This window comes from Bombus vancouverensis, chromosome 6, assembly GCF_051014615.1.
Source record: "Bombus vancouverensis nearcticus chromosome 6, iyBomVanc1_principal, whole genome shotgun sequence".
In the NCBI taxonomy this organism is placed as follows: domain Eukaryota; kingdom Metazoa; phylum Arthropoda; class Insecta; order Hymenoptera; family Apidae; genus Bombus; species Bombus vancouverensis.
In genome coordinates, this window is record NC_134916.1 from 5,093,884 (window position 1) to 5,116,994 (window position 23,111).

Sequence of the window (23,111 nt, forward strand, 5' to 3'; positions counted from 1 at the left end):
ACTACTGTACGTAGCCCGACTTCGTATCACCCCACCATCCTGTCCCCAGCGAACTGGGACTACCACGCTACAGCCCCTTTCTTCGTACAGCCCTGCTGTCGCTACCTCTACTGCCCATCCCACTACATGCTTTTACCCCCGGTTCTAGAATGAGAGAAAGATCAAGGGAAGGGTGCAAACTGAAGGAGTAAAAGCGGCGGAGCGCGGAGGAGTGAAGTGAAGAAGAACACGTCAAGACGAGGCTTCTGTTTTTCCCTCTGGAGATTTCGGCAGGTCTTCACGCCGTCGCTGTTTCTGTTCTCATTTTCTTCATCCCTTGTCTTTCACCCTGTATCTACTTCTGACTTTATGCCGTTCCATGCGCACTCCCGTTGCATTCTTCTTTCTCTAGCCAATGTCATGAATACCATGAATCTTGGGTTCGACGGATCTCCCGGATAGTGGTTCCTTTCTCTACAAACTCGTAAGAAATCAATTCTCTGCGATTTTTACAATGGTAATGCTAAATCGATTTCTGTTCAACATGTTATGAATTTCAGCGTTACCAGCAATGTTTTCGATCGGAGAAAGTAGCGTAACATCCGGAAAGACATTGCGAATAAGGCAAACAATCAGTCATTGCGATCAATAATAAACCAAACCACGGAAGATATATTAACCGTTATTCGTAGCGTTTTTGTATTTTAAAATCCCATAGAAAAGTGATTACCTTCGTGAAGAAGCCACGATACACGTCACAACGTGCCTCCAGTTACCCTGATCGAACTCGAAACTCGCGCAAGAGGTCAAACCGTCCATCTTCTTGCCGGAGAGCGGCGCACCACGCCTATGTTAAATCGTGACTCGATCGAGGAGGAGGAAGCACCGGTGTTATATTAGCGCCCAGGAACAACCTGATGCGATCCTTCGGGGTATCCACGATGGTTCGTGAATAGCCCGTAGAGAAAGAAGCGAGAAATGCAAGATCGACAAACAACGGATCGGCGTTGCGCAATTAACGAGACCAACCGATTGAACTCGAACTCGAAGCAACATCGAGTGGGTCGACCGGGTCAAATCGAGTCGAGTACCTTCGTAGAGTCGTCACTGGCTTGGCATAGCACCATAGATGTTCGATATCTCGAGCATAGTTGTGTTGCTCTACGAACAATGCGCACTATGCAGACACCGAACCAATACGATATGCAAACTCCTCGACAAGGAGGATGTTCAAAGGAAGGGAATTAAAGTTCTCGTCGTCCCTGTATCTACCTATCAGTGGCCGCCAGTTGTCCGGCCTCTTCCTCGCTCGAGAGCATGAATTAACGTCCAGTGCGAGTAGAATGTCAAATGAGGTTCGGTTATTATGGTGTTTAAGTTATGTTTTTTCCTTATGTTTCCCGAATCGATGAGTAAGCTTTTTTAAAGTCGCAGAGGATGCGATTAAGGGTGCAGAGCGAACAAAATTCTGAGAAATTGGCTACTACAGCAAGAAAACACGTTTGCGTGTAAAAACGTAGTAATGAATGAAAGGCGGAAAGCGAAAGGGCGCGTGGAATGTTGCTAATGATAGTTGTAAACGAGAATGGGAAGAGATTACTCCAAAGAGGAGGGAAGAAACACTTGATACACCTTGTAATATGAACCTAATCATAATGCGAGGAAGACAAATTTGATTTTGAATTATGGAAATGTTAAGTACTTCCCAGATTTCAAAGTTGCAAATATTCCAGAGAATGTTGGTAATAGTGGTAAGATGACGTAAATGCGTGTGTATCGCAGTAAGACTATGGATTCGAAAAAAACTATATACTACGACCTATAGTGATCATACTTGATGAAGATTCTTTTGTATTTAATTTTCCCCGCCTAACGCTATTCACGACGAAAGCCATTAAGAAATTAGCTTACCTCGTTGAACAACGTACGTACGGTCAAAGACAGAATCTTTCCTGTAACCAAACTTCAACAACTAACCGAGAAGTCACTCTCTAAGAAATCTACTATAATCCACTTTGTTCCAGAACATATCACATTATAACGCCATAACTCGCTCGTGTGATGCAATTTAACTACTACATCATTACTCCCAAAGTTAAGCTGGTGTAAGTTAGAAATTACTAGTTAAATTGCATATATCCATGCAAGAGCCGAGAGCGCTGTGTAATCTGCCCATGTGTTTATCTATCGGTAGGTAGTCTGGCATATACTGTGGCCCCTCTCCATCATCGAGATGGTCACGGAGACCATCTTACCCTAATTACCTAATAATCCGAAGCGATGACCTAACTTTGGCCGTGTCTAAGTGGTTTCCGCGTCGCAGCAAGTTGAATGATGTGTCTATAACTCTGGCAAATTCTAATAGACATACTCGAAACGCGTATAAACTTGATTACTCTGTAATATCCATCTTTTCCTCTCTAACAAATAAATATTGATATTAGCATTCTCACGATGTTTAAACGAAATACTTGATAAAACAATTTCTCCGTAAATTCATTTGTTTAATGGAAATGTGATTCGAACAGTTTCATAAATCATAATTTTTCCTTTTACATATAGTCTTCTATAACGGATAGCGACAAATTTTTTTGATTAAATTTATACTTTTCATATTTTGAAGCAAAAATATTTCACAGTACATTTAGACACAAATCTTTCATTGATCGTTCGATTTATTGTACTATAACATTTGGAATGAGCTAAAAAATAACGAATTTCACACATAGCATTACATGCGTTAGTGTAACAAACTCAACCTGACATGATTCCATTTTCCATCCGAGTTTCTCTTTTACAACAGTCTTTTTCGCGTAAACATCTTTATACGCGAACGAAAGATCCCGATTGATGGAACGACAGAATCAATAGATCCCGGATGATCCGTCTACTGCCATAAACAGATCCTTCGAAATCGATACTGATCCCTATTGATCATGAGGACCGCAAACGCGACGCGTCCTCCATGTATATCCTTTCACGTTTCACGAACAGCTCGAGGCTGTCAGGCGCTACCGCCGTCAGGACCATAAAAATGTGCGTATCTGGAGCTGATTTTTCTGAAAACATTCGTGCATCTTGAAAGCCCACTGAATAACCTCCTATCCTTTTTTCCTCCGCGGGCGGTGAAGAGCTTGTTGACTTAAGCGCGTGGCAAATTTCGTCTTTTCAAACGTTTTTCTTCCTCGAATACGGCTCGTTACCCCACGCTACTTCGAAGATTACACCCACGAAATGATTCCAGGCTGCATCACATTGTTCCGGTCTTTTTGTAAACTCTTTTTCTTTTTTTTTAATACTGAATTTCTTTTTAAATTGAGATTATTTAAAGACAATCATATAAATGAATGTTTAAATGTTTACTACACTGTGTCAATAAGCATCCTGTTAAAGAATGTATTATAAAATATTTAAACGTGAAGCGTTCACGGTTGAACGGGATTGATTCAAAGGTAACGGTAACTTATGCGATACGACGGACACAAATTAAATAATAAATTTATGAAAAATTTTTGCAATTATCATTTCTTTCGATGATTTTATATTACAAGAAATTGTCTTTTGATCGTGATTTCCGACAAGTACAAATATGACGAAAACATAATAAATACGATTAAGCAATAGTAATTTATTCCATTAAATATCCGATACTTTTTTCCGGTCCTTGCACGTTCAATTTCGACGGTAGACTTTGAGATAAGAGACTGGAAGTCGAACTTTCGTAATTACAATAAACAAGTCTCGGTTGCCACGGCAAAACGCCCCGCTACAAAGTACAAACGCCTCACGGTAATGGCATGCAAATTGTTGGTTTACCTAACGTCTGGACTCCGTGGGTTCGGTTGAAATGTGATTTCTTACTACTTTGAATCCGAACGGGGTTTACCGCCCTTTGAAGCCCCACGATATTTTTGTAAGAGGGTTCGCGTTTCAGCGCGAATGGAATATCGAGCATGATATTATCGCGGATTTCTTTCCATCGTGATGGAGATCGTATTTTTTTCTCTAGAATTGAGAGAAACAATTTATTTCTAGAAAGTGAAAATATCAATTCAGGTATTGTTAATATTCAAGTGATTAAGGACGTCCAGAATTTTAGATTCACTTTTAAATGTAACTTACCAAACTATTAAGCGTTTCACGCTATTGCAAAACTTTAACTATTACTGTTCAACGATATTTCTTCACTTAATAAAGAAATAAAAGGATAATCGATTACTGTATTACGTATTGCACTTTACATATATCGATATCGTTCTAGCCAATTAGATAACAACCACTCTTCCAGTAAAAAGATACACACTGAGTATCCATAAAATTACAATATAGGTACAATTAACTGTTCCAGCAACATCCTTCGAGTGCAACTCAAGTCCTCGTAATTTTTCGTCGAATACTCGACCAAGGAAAGTTGATATCTTCCACCCTCCAGGAAAATTTCTCGACCGCGACGTTTTGAATAACAATATGTTCCACTGTCGAAACCACAAGTCTCGCAGCATCTCGATCCTCGATAGACCGAAGCGTCCCGAAATTAGCGCTCATCCGTGCGAGGTAAAACACGGAAAGACGTATGCATATAAGAATAGGTACTTGTGTTCCTATAAGTAGGGTGATTCTAATAACAGTATGCCAAGCCACTCGTTCCACTATGAGCGACGTTCTGTCGGTTCTCGTGGCTACGCCGAATCGCCCGCAGCGTGGCGTGATCCAGTAGCATTTGAAAACGGCACACGACTCGATACTTCGACCGTAGTCTTTGCATCTTACGCGAGGAATAAAGTCCAACGGTGGTGCGCGATTTGTGCCATTATCCGGTGGATTCTAATAAGCGCGTGTCAATTCTTGTTGGAGCGAAGCTCCGACGCAGGATCTGGTAGCATAGTAGGCCCTGTGCTTATGGAGAAGCGTTCAGCCTATGGCGTGGCGTGCTCGAGTAGCGTTTGAAAACGAGCCCAGTGACCGGTGCGGCATACTCCTGCACGAATTCCATGCTGAACATTGTCGGTAGGTAAGCACGTCGTGAAGCACGTTAATTCGCGATAAAACATTGGTTCGGTCCTTATTGAACATTCAACAGTGCACCTACGGCGCGAACACAAGCCAGACATCCTCTCCCCTTGCGATGGAATTTCTACGAGACATACGCGGGATGCAGGCTAAAAGCTTGTTCGGATTGGTTCGAGGTCGAAGAAAGCGGCAACGGGTGTGCAAACCAGACAAAAGAAACCACCATGAAGAACATACGAGCGTCGTTGCGACCACCGAGCCACGCTACGGAGTATGTTTGAGAGTACGTTTTGTGTTCCTTCGAAGCCTGTACGGCTCGTGCAGGGTTGCGCGACTAAGTGACGCATTAGCATAATTGCCTGTAGAAGGAAGCGATTTTTCCGCAGCGCGATCTTTCGTTCTTCTGGTGAAACGACCAAGAGGAGAAAAACAGCAATCCCGGAGGCTGCCTTAAGGAACGTTTAATATCCGCGTTATTGCCGACGTCGTGCGTTCATTACGCTTCCGTTACAATTAAACATAAAGGTATATATCATATGATCAAGAGGTAAAATTTATCGATAACGGGCTCTTCAGTTGCAATCTCGTTTCGTTTGTACGGCAACCCGCCCACCGATCGTATACATATGTATATCGTTACCACACATGTATATGTACCGAATATGTACATGCGACGGATTCCTCGGAAACGCGAGCGTCCTGCACAAAGAAGAAGAGAAACAAGAAGAAGGAGAAAAGTCGAAGAAAGAGCGGCAGAGAAGAAAAGATTCGGGTCAGAGTCCTGGTACGGAGAACTCTGGAGAGAACCGGAGACTTTATCATCGCGCTCGGTCGCTCGCCTCTCTCATTAGTTGGCTGGCACGCCGCCCCCGGGGCCGGCCTGTGCGTGAGTTTAATCTGTGCGCGAAGCGAAGAGCGCGTGTATGCGTGAACTCACCGCTCGTCCTCGCTTAACGCGCGTCCGTCCCGTCGTGATGCCGCGCGCGTTTGCTCTCGCACACGAGGTCGTGTTTTCTCCGACACACGGTGTGCGCCGTTCGCCGCGCATTACAAACTTCGTAGACGCTCCGTTTGGCGTGTGCGTGCGGACGAGCGCGCGAGACTGGAGATGCAGCGTGGGCGGCGCGCACGCTACGGCATTCCGGAGCTGGCCCGGCAGCGGCACGAAACCGCGTAATATGGGAATGCGTGGAGGCTTGATTTTAAGTGGAGAGAACAAATATTCCTCCTTATACGCGTTGGCTAGACCTCAATTATCATGGAATCCCGACGGAGGGAGCCGAATAAATTCGAGGTTAGAACCGGGGACCTGCCAGAAATTCGCCGATCGGACACTGGGAAAAGATCCTTCGTAGAGAAGCTACGAGGTTAGAGGGATTTCACGCGATAAACGATCTTCCTTGGTTCTTTCGTTGCCCTTTCACCTCTAAAGAATTCTACGGGTCTAAAGAATGGGTCAATTCTTTTCTTATGGTTATTCTACGTTGCTACATTTTCTTTCCAGTAATTATACTTGTTTTAGTATCTGCGCTATAAAAATCGACAACATCAACCTCTGTGTACCGATTTTCGTATATGTTACAAATTCCATGATACACGGAATGCTCCTCTTAAAATTTGGGAGTATCTTGAAACGATCGAAACATGTATTTTCATACACCAGCCACCCTCCGAGTCGCAATCGAGCGGGAAACGGCGGCGTTATTCGGAGAGCCAGTGACAACTTAAGAAAGGAAATCGTCCCCTGTCTCGTCGCGCACGATTCAGCGCGATTCTATCGGCGAAGGGATTCCTCGATGAGACAAGGGAAAGAAGAGGGATGGAAAGAGAGAAGAATGCATTCGTCATTACGCGGCTACGTGACGATCAAAAGGAGGCCTGCGGTATTTACAGCGAACAGGCACGATCGCGGCTACCCGATCGATCGTTCCGCTCTGTCGCAGGAACCCCAACCGAGCGTCGAGCAATTCTCGTTCTTCAAACAACGCCAATATGTTGGTTCGTGGGTCACTGCTTTGGCACGAAACTCGTACACACATGTTCGTGGCGGTGAGGGAAGAAACGGAGGGAAAGTGGAATGGGTCAGGGGCAGCGAGGAGCAAGGGAGTAGCGTCGTCTGTCGGGTATAGGGTGAAATTTAGTGCGGAATATAAGGGACCCTCCCGAGCTTGGCCTAAGGCGGGGTTTACAGCCCTCCTTGTGAATCTGGCCGTGTGCGCATACATTTTCAAAACTCACTTCGATCCACCAGGTTGGAAGGGATCGCATTGTCGGAGACAATTCTCTATCTTTTCCCTCTATCCCACCCCTGTTCCCTCCTCCACCCCTCTGTTCCGTGGCTGGCTTCTTCTTCCTTTTCACACGGGGCAGTGCCACGCGTCCGACCAACGGATACGAACCCGGCTTTCTCCAGAACTTGCCCCCTTTTCCGTTGGGTCGCCCGCGAAGAAAGGGATGCACCAACTCCTCCCAGTTTTCTGCCCTTTACACCACTTGGCGGCGACGCGTCCGACGGCCCAATTAAACTTTTAGTGCTCGCTTAACGCGTAGCTCGCGCGTCGTCTTCTCTGCTCAACCTCGCGGCACCGTGTTAACCGTCGAAAGTAAAGCCGCAACATGGTGCGAAGCGATCATTTTTTGCAAACGATAATCGAACTTTAAACGCGTTGATTTATTTATTTATCAACCGTGTGGAAAGTAGAATTTTTACAAAAGATGGTTTGTATAAAACTAAAAATAAGTACGCCAAAATTAAAGGTGATTATTTTTAAATAACTCAACTATTCGACGGAAAATATCTGTAGAAAACTAAACGAATTGCACGATTGATGCATTTTTTCCCATGAAATGAGAACGAACGTAGAAATAAAGTACAATATTATTTCATTGTTAAAGTAAATAAATGTATGACAAATGCGTTGTAATTAAATTTGCTCAAATGCGCGTTTTATTCAACGATCAAACATCATCGATACAATTGTATAGTCGGAATTACTCTTCAATAACGATTCAATATTTTCAATGCTTAAAGCAAAGTGACGGAAAATAGAAAATAATATACACGAGGAATCGTATCGAGGTTTATTTTGTTAACGTTACATTATTTATACACATTCGTGCGTATATTTTCTTTCTGCGATTCGGCAATAAACGGTTGGTGAATTTAGTACTGAACAATTTTTAATGGTTGATTCCTGCGCACCCGTGATTTGGTATGAATCATTGATAATATTAATAGACGGCAATATGTCTAACGAACAATTTTCGGAGCAACGCGGGGTCGCAAAACTGATAAATAAAAAAAAGAGAAAAATAAAAAAAGTGAAAAAAATAAATAAAACCAACAGCTTCGAAAGTTATTTAACGTGCTAATTGCTCGGGCCACTTTATTTTATAGCGGACCCGTGGAAAATATAGATTCTGTAGTTAACGTATTGAATTTCCGTGAATGTCGAGTGAATAAATGAAAATTCATGAGTAATCGCCGCCTCAGGCTGAATATTTTCGATCACCGCCAACAAACCGGGTCTCGCTCTTAAATCGTAGTCTTAAAAACATCATACCATTGTCCAAATATTATAAGAGGAATTATTTCATGGTTTGTTACTACATTCCTATTCTTTGGCGAATTTAGAAAGAAAACTTTGGGCTGTTGAACTTTCACTTTTACTTTTGAACCACAGATCGTGTATATCTAAAAATATGAAAACTTATGCGAATATTAAAAGCAATTCTTTTATTTTCCTAAATGAATCATGGCACTATCTGGAAAGCATTGTTGTTTTGTTACTCGACTTTTTAATTCATAACTATTATACTCGTGTTCTACTTCTTTATCTATTCAGAATATAAAAAAGCTATGTCTACTCTCGAAAAGAAAGAAAAAAAACTTTGTCCGAACGATTTCCAACAAAATGGCTCTGTATATTTTGCAAGATACTTGAAATTATCTGGATGATGGAAGCGAAGGTTACAGCTAATCACGTAGCATGCGTGTAAGATTCCAATTCCTGACTTATACAGGGATACCCTGTTTATCGGTTGACGTAGACAACGTGACGTCATTACAGCCGACCAGCTCGCACGAAAGCAAAAATTACGAGTCGAAAGAAAAATTATGACGGGGCTCACCCAGCGCGATCACGCGCACGTGGACGTGTACGCACGAGTTAAATCCTCTTGCTTCGCTCTTACAGTCGCAATCCTCTTTTCATTTCTCTTCGGTTTTCGTCCCTCATCCAGTCGATCTTCACCCTCCTTTTCCAGCTTCCCCAAAAGCATATTTCTCCTCTTGCCGTACGAGAAGTCGCGTTACCTGTGCGTATACTGATCCGTGCTCGGGCTCGTGCACATCCTCGCCTCGTGTCTTCTCTCTCTTCTTCTGGTGGTGTGCTTGTACCCGAGATATATATATATTTTAGCGGCGCTCGAGCGCCCCGCGGGCGGTCCCCGAAAGTTTGCCGATTTAAGGATCAGGAGGAACATAAATTGAAAGTAATGGCTTGGTGTGTACGTGTCAGGTCGGATGTCGACGTGCATCGGGGCCGGATGACCGGCTGCCTCTCGTTGCGGCGGTTCTGACCCGACGGTGCAAACGTTGTCCTATCACGAAAGCCTCGCTCCTTTTTTGCTTACCATCGAACTTTTTCAGAGGAGCCGACGTAGTGTGTACCGTTCTACTACACCGATGTGTACTGTCCTATCTGGTCAGACAGACTGCCAAACACGCTGCGTACTAATCCTGCGCGTGCTACGATCGCTACGCACGGCAGCTTGTAAAACAACATGGTACTTTGGTGTATACGCCATGCAGGTTGAACCCGAATGGGGCCACGCTCAGAAACTGGGAGCGAAGGAAGAGAAGAGGAAAAAGGAAGCACAAGAAAGAGAAAAAGGACACAATCCCTGTGTGTGCACGTGATAGGGATAGGGACAGAGAAAAGGAGACAACGAGAGAGATGAGAGGAACGTTCGTAGCCGTGGGCACGATAAGGTGTCTCGAGCCCCGGGTGGTGGCCAACCACCTACTGGGAGTTAAGAACTCTAAATTACGCGTGGACATGGGTTTATGTCTTCATCGGTTACAGCCAACGACCGGTCTCCGTGGAACTGACGTTCCGGTTATTCCCGGAGCTTTATTATTATATATTTCTCGCTTTTCCCCCGTTGCTCGTGTATAAATTGCTGGTCTGCGCGCAACGAAAAACAGGAGAAAAAGAAAAAAGGAGAGCAGGCAGCGAAAAAAGAAATGAAAAGAGGGAGACGAATAAGCGGTTCATAGTTGATATTGGATATGCGGGGGACCGGAGTCAAGTCGGACGTTCAACGAGAAATTAACCATGGCCTCTTCCATGCACCGCTTTTTAGCCCGTTGCTAATTAACAGGAATCGCAGAGTATGGGTTAATTAATTATTTTCGAACTCGTCGGTGTACCCGCTGTATCCAGTTTGTTTTCGTTTACGTTTCATACATTTTAATCGATGAAAATCGAGATGAACTTTTTTCCAGCACAATCGAACTTTATAAGGTATAAATCGTGAAAATTGTTTTTCCACGATGTTCTGAAACAATTTTAATCGATCAAGCGAAATATCATGCACGTTGATTGACGCGGGTTTCGGTTTTTAAATAAAATGTTAAATATATAATACTCGACTATTGCAACGCGTGCACTATCGGTACTCGTTATAGCACATGAAACGATACAGAAGCCAGGACTGTCGAAAACCATGCGACTTTCTTATGGGGAAACGCCTTTAACATAACCTAATATCCTAACGCAGTTCAGTCATTTCCTGGTGGCCATATAGCCGTCCCTAAAGCGAGTCCCCGGGGAGAATTTTGTCAAAGGATCTTTATTCTACGCGGACGTATAATACACCATTGCGCCTCGAGCGAAAGGGAAACGTGATACGTGAGTGTCACACCGCAAAAATTTCGATTACGCATGAACGCGTTGAGAAAGATCGCCACCGACCTATTTCTTTCTGTAACGTAGTTTGTTGCGTCAAAAAATTCTAATTACAAACTCGACAAGATCTCGCGTGCGAAAGCCTGTAATTATTTACTACATTTTTCTCGTATATCCAGGAGGTGCTCCACATAGAGCATTTCTTTAGAAAAACGTGAAAAATCAGTTAACAGTGTCGCAGGTTGCGAATAACGCAAAAACGTGTTTCCTTTTCAAATATAAGACACCACGCAGAAATCTATACTTCATGAAAAGATAATGTCAGATCAAAATAATATTATAAGTCCAGAACGTAAATTGTAATAAAACAAAGGAATATCCTATTTCTCGATTCATTCACAAACACTATTGTCTAGACAGCTATCCAGCCCAAAAATTTAACCACCCTGAAAACATCTCAAAGCGATTCAACTCAAAATGATAGCCGGTCAAATGAATTTTCCATACTTTCAGTTTCATATCGTTATATTGTTTATATGTATCGCGTCGAAAAACCATACATATCATCGTCAATACATCGGTGATTTCTTAATCATCTCTAGTTTTTTGCTGTTTGCAATTTGACAGATGAGTCCAGGAGTTCGTAGCAATCTGACGAACGCAGACGCACACATGATTGGCCGGATGCGACCATGCAGTTCGACTCCAGTTTTAAATATTGAAAACGTCAGGGCTTTGAAGCAACAGCCGACAGACTGCCGCGGACAGGAAAGCTCGCGTTTTGTTTGATGTTCAGAGTATTTTCAGAAATTTCAACATCGTACATCGCCCGAAAATCCTACCATCGATCGATCGAAATCGCGATTGGAAATTGACGGCGACCGTATTTCCTCGCGGACAAGTACCGCGGGATGCATCCGGTGATATTTTAATAGCTGCGTAGCTAAAAAGTTCGATGCTCGTGTCACCGGTATGTGTCAATGCATACTTGATGAAACCCTATAATATAATCATATTGGTTCATAAATATGTACGTATTAATATAATACCTAACTAAATTAATAATAATGCTATAGCAATAAACTATTATTAAATAATATTTTCTATTAGAAATAGTGAGTATATAATACATTTAATGCTATATAATACTATGTAGTACATTTAAATGAAATAAAATACATGCAAGAGCGCTCGAAACAGATCTTTTATTAATTAATAATTCTTAGAAGGTTAAATTTAATAATATCCATAAAAGAATAATAATGGTTTACAAAATTTGTATTCTCATCGTTCATGATCCGATTCTGTGTCTCAATATACGTCTTCCCCTAACATTTTCGATTTGTGGTTCGTGCCACTCGAACCTCCACGCTAGAATCCTTTCGAGTCTCTATTTCTGATAATTACAAGAAGGAAAAACAATGGGCTCAATCACGCTGCGGAACAATAGCGAAATACAACAATTGCGTGTAGGACCCCCCATGAAGATACGCGCCCAGTTGGTAATTGGACGTTGGCTTGCAGGGAGCCCTACGTGCCAAGTGCTCAAATCCCTTCGCCGCTAGATACTTGCATTGTTTATGCCTCTCGTTCATTCTACGTGCATCTTGTATAGTTAGAGTGGGGCTACTGGCGTGATACACAGTTAAGGACAAGCGATTCTGGCAGTGCTTACTCATTGTTATACTGAAAAAGAATCACCAACTAGGCCTAGGTATTTCGCTCATGAAATCAAGATTAGCTGGTTACCAACTAGCTCATCATGTAACTAAATTTAACATCTTTGAAGTTTGTGATCCCCGATGTGTGAATTAATTGTAAAACTTTGTAATTATCGTTATATAGTAAAATCAAGCCACATCTTCATAGTTGTTTTAAAGTACAAGTTCAAAAATACTCCCTCTCCTGAAGCATTTTATTTGTTTTGTACATTATTGAACAAAGTATTTTATGACACCTCATAATTATAAATCAGTTTGGAAGCTCAGAAACAGAGACTTTTCTTTAGAAATAATTAAAGGGATCTTAGAGATCCTTTGATCAAGAATTAATATTTCAAATTGGAATTCTATTATTAGTTTAATGATTCTCCTGATGTTGAAGCTCATATAGCCGATGGCATTTGTGGTACTTCTCGCTTCTTACTCGACCCGCCCAAAACCATGAATTTAGTTTTCTACACAGCCCAAGGCGATACGCAGGATAATATCAATGTAGCGGTCATACTCTATTGCAATTGAAATGAACGGTTCGATTCACTACATGCACTACTGCTTGGGTACACGCCAATTTTGGCTGTGATTCGAAACACCCTCCTTCTATTCCGAAACCCTTCTAATTTTAATCATATCATAAAGAGCAGAACATCTTTGAACTGAGTACGACAATTTTGACAGAAAGTGAAAAATAGATGGAAAGAAGAAGAGGATGAAATCTTATCATTATTCTACAATAAATTGTATCAAAGAAAGAATTTTTATGATATTCATGAGAAAATGACTCGAATGTTGAATTGTCTTTGATAGTATATAAATCAGACCACTGCCAAAATTGCTCGAAACCTTTTACAGCTGCAAATTTCACGCAACATACTCACCTCCGGAAACAAATTGTGTCGAGTATGCAAATTGAGCGCGTAACATTCGCGTCGTTTATTAAAATAATAATTCGCGATATTTCCTTATTTATAGTCCCGACTTCTTCGATAATATTCGTTTAGCGTATTTTATGCAAAATGTAACGTAAGGTGCGCATAAATTCGATGCGAAATATCAGGTATCGTTGGATACATTATCGATTTCGGTGAACCAGTTTCGCGCAATCACGCGTTACGATTTACTAGCGCACATGAGACAGAACCTAAATACTGGGACTCCCATATAATGGATTATAGTAACAACCATTAAAACCGCTTGTAACAAATCATTTTATTTTCCCTCTTTCATCATGGACGTTGAAATATTTTAATGATAATTTATTATTTATTATTATTTATTATTATTATTATCATTATTTATTATTTATTATTATATTTACTTTACACCAATTACCAAATTATTCGAAACCTCTGATTCCGTTTTTTCGGGCTCATAACGCTCGCGACGTGGCACAATTTATAAATTTTATTCTCCGCTGTAAATTGCACGCTGTAGATCCGATTCTAGCAATTAAAGTATAAAAACATCGTTCCAGCAGTCGTTTGAATCGCGAAAAGTTCTTCTTTGAAAGCTTGGATAACCAGCATCTCCTCCTCGACGAGTTCTTTTATTTTGTCCGCGAGCATCGAGCAGGGTGGAGCGTAAGGAGCTTGAAAAGAACAAGTTTTAAACTGTGGCAGCGTAAAGAAAATGCTTTTCTTTTAATAATTTCAGATAAATACGGCGAAGAGAGCGGAGCCGAGTATTTTTGTATTCGCCGGTCTTTTGTATTCGCCCGGGCTGGGATCTGTAAAATTTTCCCGGTAATTGACGATCCTTTTTCCCTCGATTAATTCAACGAAGATCTGTGGGCAATCCTGCAGACGACGGGAATTTGATAACGTCGTTGCAATCGAAGACACGTTTCAATTTCTTTGCACATCCAGTGTCTTTTTAATATTAAATTTTAAGAAACGAGAGGAGATTGCTGCAGCAATCCCAAGATGAATCTCTAATTTTCTAAACCGTATCGCTGGATTAATTTCGTGTTGTCATCTTGTATGTCTATACACATTGTAAATCTTTGCAGAACAATCAGTTCCATTCGATATTCAAAAGTAAAAAGCATTTGCTATTGAAAGCTAAATTCACTTCTACTTAAACGCCCTACTATTTTACTGTCAGAATTAACAACTCTGAGTCAACAGTATCGGATCAAAACTCTAAAAATAGTTTTAATGTTACATAATGGAAATGTAAGCGTTGATCGTATGCACGACAGTGATCGAATCGCCAGGACGTTCTGTTAGGAAGAGAAACGAAGCGAGAGCGCGGGGAACGAGACGCGATGGACAAAACGTCGTCGACGGAAATGTTTCGAAAATTTCGAGCTGGTACGAATGTCTCAGAGCAAAAAAGCAAGCCGGAGCACTCAGAGCGCAACTTTTCCATCGGCGGTCCGCCGGGGGCGTAAAATTGTGAGGTCTGGCGCTCCCTTTACTATCCGCGTATTCACGGCCCGAGGTCTGAGATTCCGGCCATCTGTCGAAAATCCTGATTTTACATTTTCCTTCTTCTCGTTGTAAGTAAATCGCAAATCACGACCTGTACCTATGCTTTCCACCCTGAATTCGAAAACGATATCTTCAAGCCTTACGAAAGCAAAAGATTATAGCGGTTAATATCACATTAGGATCCAATTATCGATTGTTTTCAATGATCTATTAGACAGGTATCGTTCAAATGTGATATATAAATGTAAAGAAAGTTTATGAAGTATGTAATACATGTAAGTTGAAGAAAAAGATTGCTTTTGACACAAAGTTATAACACAAATGTGTTAACATTAAGGATAAAAAGTAACGATTAAGTAGGGCGAATAGAGTTGTAAGTAAAATGCAACTGGACGTAGATTGGATCCCTTGTCGAACCTCGATACACCTTTTGTACCCTGGAGCTGACCCCGTTTCGTTCACGACTGATTTAATGATGACGGAAGTCGCTTAACCTACACTTAAACTGATCATAATCGTTACTTGCATCCTACACCCTTTTAGAAACGATATTTCGATCATACCTATGGAACCTTATCATATGTACTTTTACCAGTTAAGTTCTACTAATATATATATACACACATAATATAATTGGAAAATTAGTATTTTTTTAAATAATTTTCAATAGTCTTTTACCTAAACTGCATTTCGTACGGAATTTTTACCAAACAAACATTAATTAACCAGTTAAAAGGCATTAAAACATTAGGCATTAAGGCATTAATAATTATTCATTTCATTATCTCCGATTCTTCGTTGTTAGGTAATTTTAATATAATACAAATTCATGAAAACAGATTGAGATTGTTCAAGTGTTTGATTAGATGGGTGTTCAGGCGTTACAACAGCAATAGCCAGAATGGTGAGAATCTTCGAACAGAATATTTCCACGTAGGCTATGAACAAATAGCGTGTAGCTTTGTCCACTGAAGTGAATGGTGCCCATGAAATGTCTGGACCACTGTAGCTTCCAAACTTCGGTAATCATACAGTCCAGTGCACCACAAAGCAAATCTATCCGCGGTAATCTCCTTCTTGTGGAATATGGAATTTAATAACTTTATTTGATAACTCAAAACAACAGCATAAAGACGTATCAAACTGTTTTTCGAAAACAATTGTTGCAAAAGTCGTTGGAAAATCTATTGCAGCGAGCAACATGTTTTGAAGGTTGTTAGTCAGGGAAGCTTCTATTTTTATATCTTTTATATCTTTTATATCTTTTATTTGTGTAATAGAAGGATAATCACGTACAAATATGTTTTTAAAATTTTTCACAACTCGATGAATGTTTTAAAATAAAGGATTGTTAAATAAATGCCATGTGTGAATCTTTCAATACACTTTTATTATAAGGAGACTTTATATTATAGTAGTAGAAGATTTTATAGTAAAAGATTATCTTCGTAATAGTCATTTAACAATTATCGCGACGAAATCATTTATATGGACCAATTATGCTTCGATGGTACGTGATACGAGTTTTAAAAAAGTTGATAAGTTGATTACGACTCATCGATTTTTATTCCATGTCAAAAATTGAAGGGTTGAAGATCACCTCGACCAACGTCAATGTAAAATAAATCTGTTCTTAAACAAATGTAGATGAAAAGCGGCGAGGATTTCCAGAAGATGTCAAGATCGCCGTAACCACAATCACTCAGAATGTCTTCCTCGGTTACAGCGTTCATATATCCCATGAGGAACCCCTTTCTATCTTACCATCGTGGGTAAATTATTGGTAGGTACGACGTTAAAACATAATTGATTAATACTTGGATTTTGGGATATACGAACTGATAATATTACAGCGGACGATCCACATTTTATCTGCAAAGTTTAATACAATTCAAATCCGAGCTTATTTAATTATATTAAGAAAACGAGGATGCGAAATTTTTGTAACTGTACAAAGAAATCAAAACAGACTAACGGAACAACCGATACCATATATGCTTGTACTATTTCTATTTGTCTATTGGTTCATTAAAATAATGAAAAAGAAACAAAGAAATAACTATGTTCTCATACAAAAGCTTCATACAAAAACTATCTTTACAGTACATTAATATAATCGTTTGAAGAAAGAATTTGTAAACAGTTTACCATTATAATCGTCTATGCAAATTCATAAAACTCTCACAAGCTGTCATTATTTAAGTTTATCAGTTTTAATGAACTTCCTGATTTCTATCAAAGGAACTTACATTCTTATAGAAAATCTTCTAAAGCTATCTAAAGCAGCACGTGTTAACGAGATTTATCGTGACGCGATAGCTCTTACAGAATCTTTCGTCACGATTTCGTATAAATGTCAATAGACTTTTGTTGTAGATCGAAAGAAACGATTCGCGCGTAACGTATCATTATAGAAACCGAGATAGGTGAATTGTTAACGCACGCCTGCTCTCGGTTAATATCAACGCAGCATTTAACAAGAAACGAACATTAAATACGTCAAAATATCATAGTTCTGGCTGGCAGGGAGTTCGGATGGTTTAACTGGCTTTGATCTTTGTACGTAACGGTGCTCAAAGTCTGTTACAACGGTGAATTATACCCTCCAACTCCTGCCGTTTAACAACAAAGCGACCTGTTTCGTTTGGTATACGTTTCCCTCTTTCTCCATTTCTGCGTTTCTCTGCTTCCACGTTCTCTTCGCCCATTCCTGTGAATTTCTATCGTCTCTTTACGTGCTTCCGAAAAAACGATGAAAAACGAGTTAATGTCTCGCGGCAAGCTCTAAAGCGTTCCCATGCTTTATATCATTTACCACGGAACGAAGAGAATGACCACGAAGCACATAATGATGACACGATCGTTTAACGCGTTTAACAACATTAATTGCTCGCCTCTGTTGCGAATTTAGGAGCCGGGAGTTTCGAAGAGCAACACAAACTGGGAAATACAGCAGAATTTTTACGTATCTAAATATTTGATATTCTGTAAAACGATACGTAAAAATGGAAAATCAAATGTTATCGATAACTCTGAAAACGAAAACACTAATATCACAGATACACGCTAGATGCGTTGAAATCAGTAATTCAATGATTACAGGCATAAGCCTAAAATAGTTTAATGAAATAAACGATGTTGCAAAATACCAGAACTAAAAGCATAACAAGGGCATCGCCTAAATCCGCGAGGAACGACGGTCAAAATGATTCAACGAAATTCTAGACTCGTTCCAGACCGACATAGATCCACCCTCGCTTCTAACCGCACATAAACGGTAAGGATAACCTAGCATTTTATACACAAGATCTATGGAGGCTAAGCAATAACGTTTAGCGATAATTCTAGGGTAGCCCGACCACGAGGCCTCGGGCTTTACGGATGACTTATGCTTGCTGAAGTTATTTGAACTCGTCGATGTATCGAGTTGTGGCACCGTGAGTCCCCGACGTCTTTGTCAATGCGCTGTACAAATGTTAGCGCACAAGACGTACGGCGAATCCCGCGTTGTTATCTCGCGGGTGGTACAGAAGATCTTGTCTAGTGAAATAGAACGCGAGCCCGCTTCGTAATTTCAACGTAAAAAGCATACACACCGACCTTATTATCAGCTCGCGTGTAAACGTTATCGGGCCGTCGCCGAAAAGAAACACTGTGTCTCCCCTTCCATTTCCGTAGGTTCGATTGATCGACTCGTTCCGTAGACTGAAAAACGTGTATGTATTTCTATAGAAATTTGTATCAGAACGGAGACATTGCATCTCTCTCGAGATGTTTAATTAATCCTGAAACGAATCACTTCCCACGTATAATGAAATATTTCGAAACAACAAATACTTGATATATCGCTTCATTCGTTTGATGAATAGTTTATTTCCGGTGACCGTCACTAGTGATTCACGAGAATCAAACATCGTTCATCTATAATTTTGAATCCCTTTGAAAGCTCGATGGGATCTATAATTTACTCTACAAACTTACTTTCTAATCGCTCCTTCCTTATTCTTTCTTCTTCGACCTACTCCATTCACTTTCACCCATGGAGCATCGTTTAATTTCGATTTCCGAGATCCTTTGACGAAAGCGTATACGGTGACAACTGATTCCACGAGCATCTGTGAATAAAAGAACTGCAAGTGCTGGACGAGTAACGCCAGCGGGTGCTCACGCAATAAAGATAATTGCAGTTTGATCCAGGTAGCGTTAGCCGGGGGACGCAAAATACATCTAACGAAGACAATCTCTTTTTCGTTTGGAAAGGTTGATCAAACCGTTGCACGTACCAACAGACGGAAGCAGACAATCTGTTGGATGGAAGGAATCTATTGATGGAAAGAAGAGTAGATCGGAGACGCTGGACGAAAATCGGAGAAAGGTCGCGAAAGAGAGATGACAAGGGGGCGGAAGAATAACGATAATAGAAATACAGGGAAAACGAAAGAAAAATTTCGAGCGGAGGAGAATTCTGAGCGAAATAAGGAGAGGAAGATAGAGAAACCAGAGAAAGCATAGGTAGGGAAAGAAAGAATCCGTTGGGATCCCAAGCCTGCTGGCGTAATTCTGCTGGATGACAAGACGGGGGTTAGAGGACAGGTGCTACTGACGCCTTTGATCTCTTCCGCATTACACGCTGTAGAGTATCGCGCTCAAAAAAGGGAATTATCAAAATATCCTGGCCGGTTGCGCCCGCTCCGCTAGAAAGAACAGCGATCGATACCCGCTTAGGGTCATATCAACCGTGACGTTCTCTTTGTTCTCCTCCTGTTCGTCGTTTCGAAATCGTTTCTCGGTATTCCTTTTGCATACTCCACCTGTATGCAGTGTAGCAATATACCTTGCGACCGTACCATGCAAGACAACATTACAAAATTGCGGAGAAACTCCAAGGATTTCGTCTTCATTTGCTCTTGGAGAAATGTTGCAAAGGATGTGTAGGTAATATCAAACATCGAGATTAACAATATTATTCGATTGTGTTATTATGTTTTTTGAAGATTTAATTTTACGCGAAATTTGAATTATTGTAGAGACTTTTATATTTCTCAAACTGTGGTAGTAGGAAAGTATAATTTCATACAATTAACACTTCCTTATAATAGAGCTGTTGTAAAATATTCGAAGACAATAGAGTGAACAGAATGAAACAGTATTTTGGAATTTTTTGAAGATACTCGCGGTACTTCGAGATATCAAACAATTGAACTCGTTGAAATAGTACGTAAGTAGATATACATACATATCAAGAGCAAACAATTCTACTTATAGTACTGTTTGATATGATATATTTATTTTATAACGTAGGTACCTCGCCCGTTTCTTCGTAGTATGATATTTCTATATATACGGGATTTTTATTTTAATGATAACATTTTTCCGAAATTATATACCCAACTCGTTTCTTGCCCACATTTTACATTTCATTCCTACAAGCTATCATTTTCAGAAATAAATAATTCGAACGCATGATATCAAACACGAAGTCATTTATTCTCAATCATTCGGTCAAACTCTTATCAGGAAGGGAACATTCAAGGAAGCGAGGAACGCCGCAAGGACGCAGAAGAAGATTTACAGCTGGTCGCCAGGAAGGATAAGCGGAACTATTTATTGAATATCATTTATCATTGAGGAGATCTCGTATTTCTCAGAGTCGCACATCGAAACGGCCGAAAACACCGGCTATTAGGTGTAACGTCACGGCTATTGGTACGCGTATGTGGTAATTACGCCGGAGCCTGGAGTACGCGTAACGCAAGAAACAAATTATCGATACCTCGAGCGAAGATTCGCCGCCTCCGGTACCAAGCGTCTAGCGACGATAATCGACACATGTCGTTCCCGTGGCTGGCAGACAAAAACTAGGCGGCGAGATTCCCAATGGACTCCCGAAAGCTGTTGACGACAAATCGAGGGTTAAAATACTATCGGTAAATAGCAAGTGGAATGAGAACGGGGGTGAGGCCAAGGGAGACGCGTATCAGATGGCGCAGGGGGGATTATAACCCTAATTTCGGCTATCCGCGTGACACTCTACTTTAAATGAAGTAGCCTGGTCGCTCCCATGGCCGAGCAACAATCAATCCTCGTGCATAATAGGAACTCTTGTTATCGGATCGTTAAGAAATTCCTACGATCACCCCCTATACAAGGAAACTTGACTGATTAAGGCGATAAGACAGATAAAAACGAGACTTTGTGAAATAGGAAATCGACGTTGAAACGTTGTCTTAATTGTTGCGTGATGCAAAGATTAGACAATAGGACTATTTGATTTCGATCTTTTTCATTTTTTCGACTTGAACGGGATTTGAAGTTAATTAATGATAATAGATAGATGATAATCCAATAAAGAAGAAGGTAATCCAAATACGATCATTGTTTATTTCACTTCAGAATTCATTTGATTTCCGACTAATGCACAACTAACAAAAAGCATTTATTTTGAAATACTTTTACAAACTTCTAAACGATCAATAATTTAATAACATAAATAACTAAATACTAAACAAACAGTCGATTCATCGTAAGAATTCTTTACCTATTTTCATCAAACACATTTTTCTCCCATTTTACATTGTACATGTAGGTACATCGGATCAATTGTGTCAATAAATCTTTAAGTTGACATTTAATTAGATGATCTACCGTTAATTCTTTGCAAATCCGATGTATAATTTTAATACAACATTGATAAGATTTAAACAATCATCGTGATTAGATTTAAATATGCAACTCGAAATTTGATTCCTTCTTTATTTTTAGAATCTGTTTAAACTTACCTGATCATTGATTCAGAAATAATAGGTGAGCATACGCAAAACATAAAGAGATGAGGAATCGGTATCTGAGCACGCAATCGCTATTTCTGTGGCGGCTAATTCGCGCCACTTTCGTTAATCCGAGGTAATAACGCACCGCTGATTAGATAAAATCACCGTGACCGTGATCACGGCAACAGCGGTTAAAGTTATTTCCACCTCGGCCGAAAGTCCTCCATAAATCACGTCTCGCGGACGTCCAAAATTCTTCTGCAATCTCGCAAAGCGTTTTCAGAGGAACCGCGAGCCTGTCTAGTTGCAACCCTTCCCCCACGATGGCGCATTCCTTCGAAATGGCCCCCTTACACTGGATCACGAAAATTTTACCTCTGCTAGCACGCTCAGCTCTAGGCTAGAAATTATCGTAGTACGATAATTTTTCATAACGTATTTTTCAATTAGTCATAAAATAGACTTCATAATATTAGAAATACTTACATAAAATACATTTAACGTTTGAACGATTCAAAGAACTGGATTGTAAACACTTCAACCAACTTACACTCGCACAACTACTTCCGCAAACATTACAATCAAGTAAAACGATTAATTGTTGGAAAAAAAAGCAATATGGAAGATACTCCCTACGTCTCGATAACGTAATTTCCTCGTTACCAACAAAGTTACTTTCTAGAATTCCAAACTTTGACTGTATATCGTGCTCTAGCGTAATCCGGCCAAAGGCGAACAACAGTTCCTTGCCTCGATCACGGTGCGGCGGTTCCTTCCGTGACCAAGCTGGACGACAGACACGCTCGATCGTGGGAGAAAAAATGGACAACGCGTCGGCGTTGCCGTGAAGTTTTTTCTTATGTACCTACTACTCACTGCATGCCATATAGCCCGGAAAGATAATTATAGTTTCTCGATCGACGTAAGAATTTCTGAGATTTCTGCCAGCTAGCCGCCTTCTACGTCGTAGAATAGTAGTAGAGTATCTTTATAAGCAACGAGTGTGGGTGAGCTGACCGCCCCTACCATGGTAAAAGGCAGTAGTGGAGGGAAAGGAGACGGAGGGGATGCTAAGGGCCAAAGTGAAGGCTTCGCCGGAGAAAGATTAGCAGACCAGCCAAGACTTTCGTGTTTCTCGGATCCACAGACCCGTAGATCATGATAATTGTGAGAACAATTCATCAGGTAAATTTCACGCTAAGCGGTCCCCGGATTCGTTGGCATGTACCGATCATCCACCGGCCGGTCCATTAATCACGATCTCCAATTGTCGGTCGGCTCACTCATCAA

The 23,111-nt window shown here is 40.7% G+C and overlaps 1 long non-coding RNA gene across 1 annotated transcript; it reads right to left on the bottom strand.

Moving 5' to 3' along the window:
* Positions 1-20,160: 20,160 nt before the first annotated feature.
* LOC143302851 (uncharacterized) lies at positions 20,161-22,435 on the bottom strand. The gene is made up of 3 exons (XR_013058669.1): positions 22,308-22,435; positions 21,831-22,221; positions 20,161-20,943 (listed from the first exon to the last, which is right to left on the bottom strand). It is a non-coding gene; the product is annotated as an uncharacterized LOC143302851 (long non-coding RNA).
* Positions 22,436-23,111: the final 676 nt, after the last annotated feature.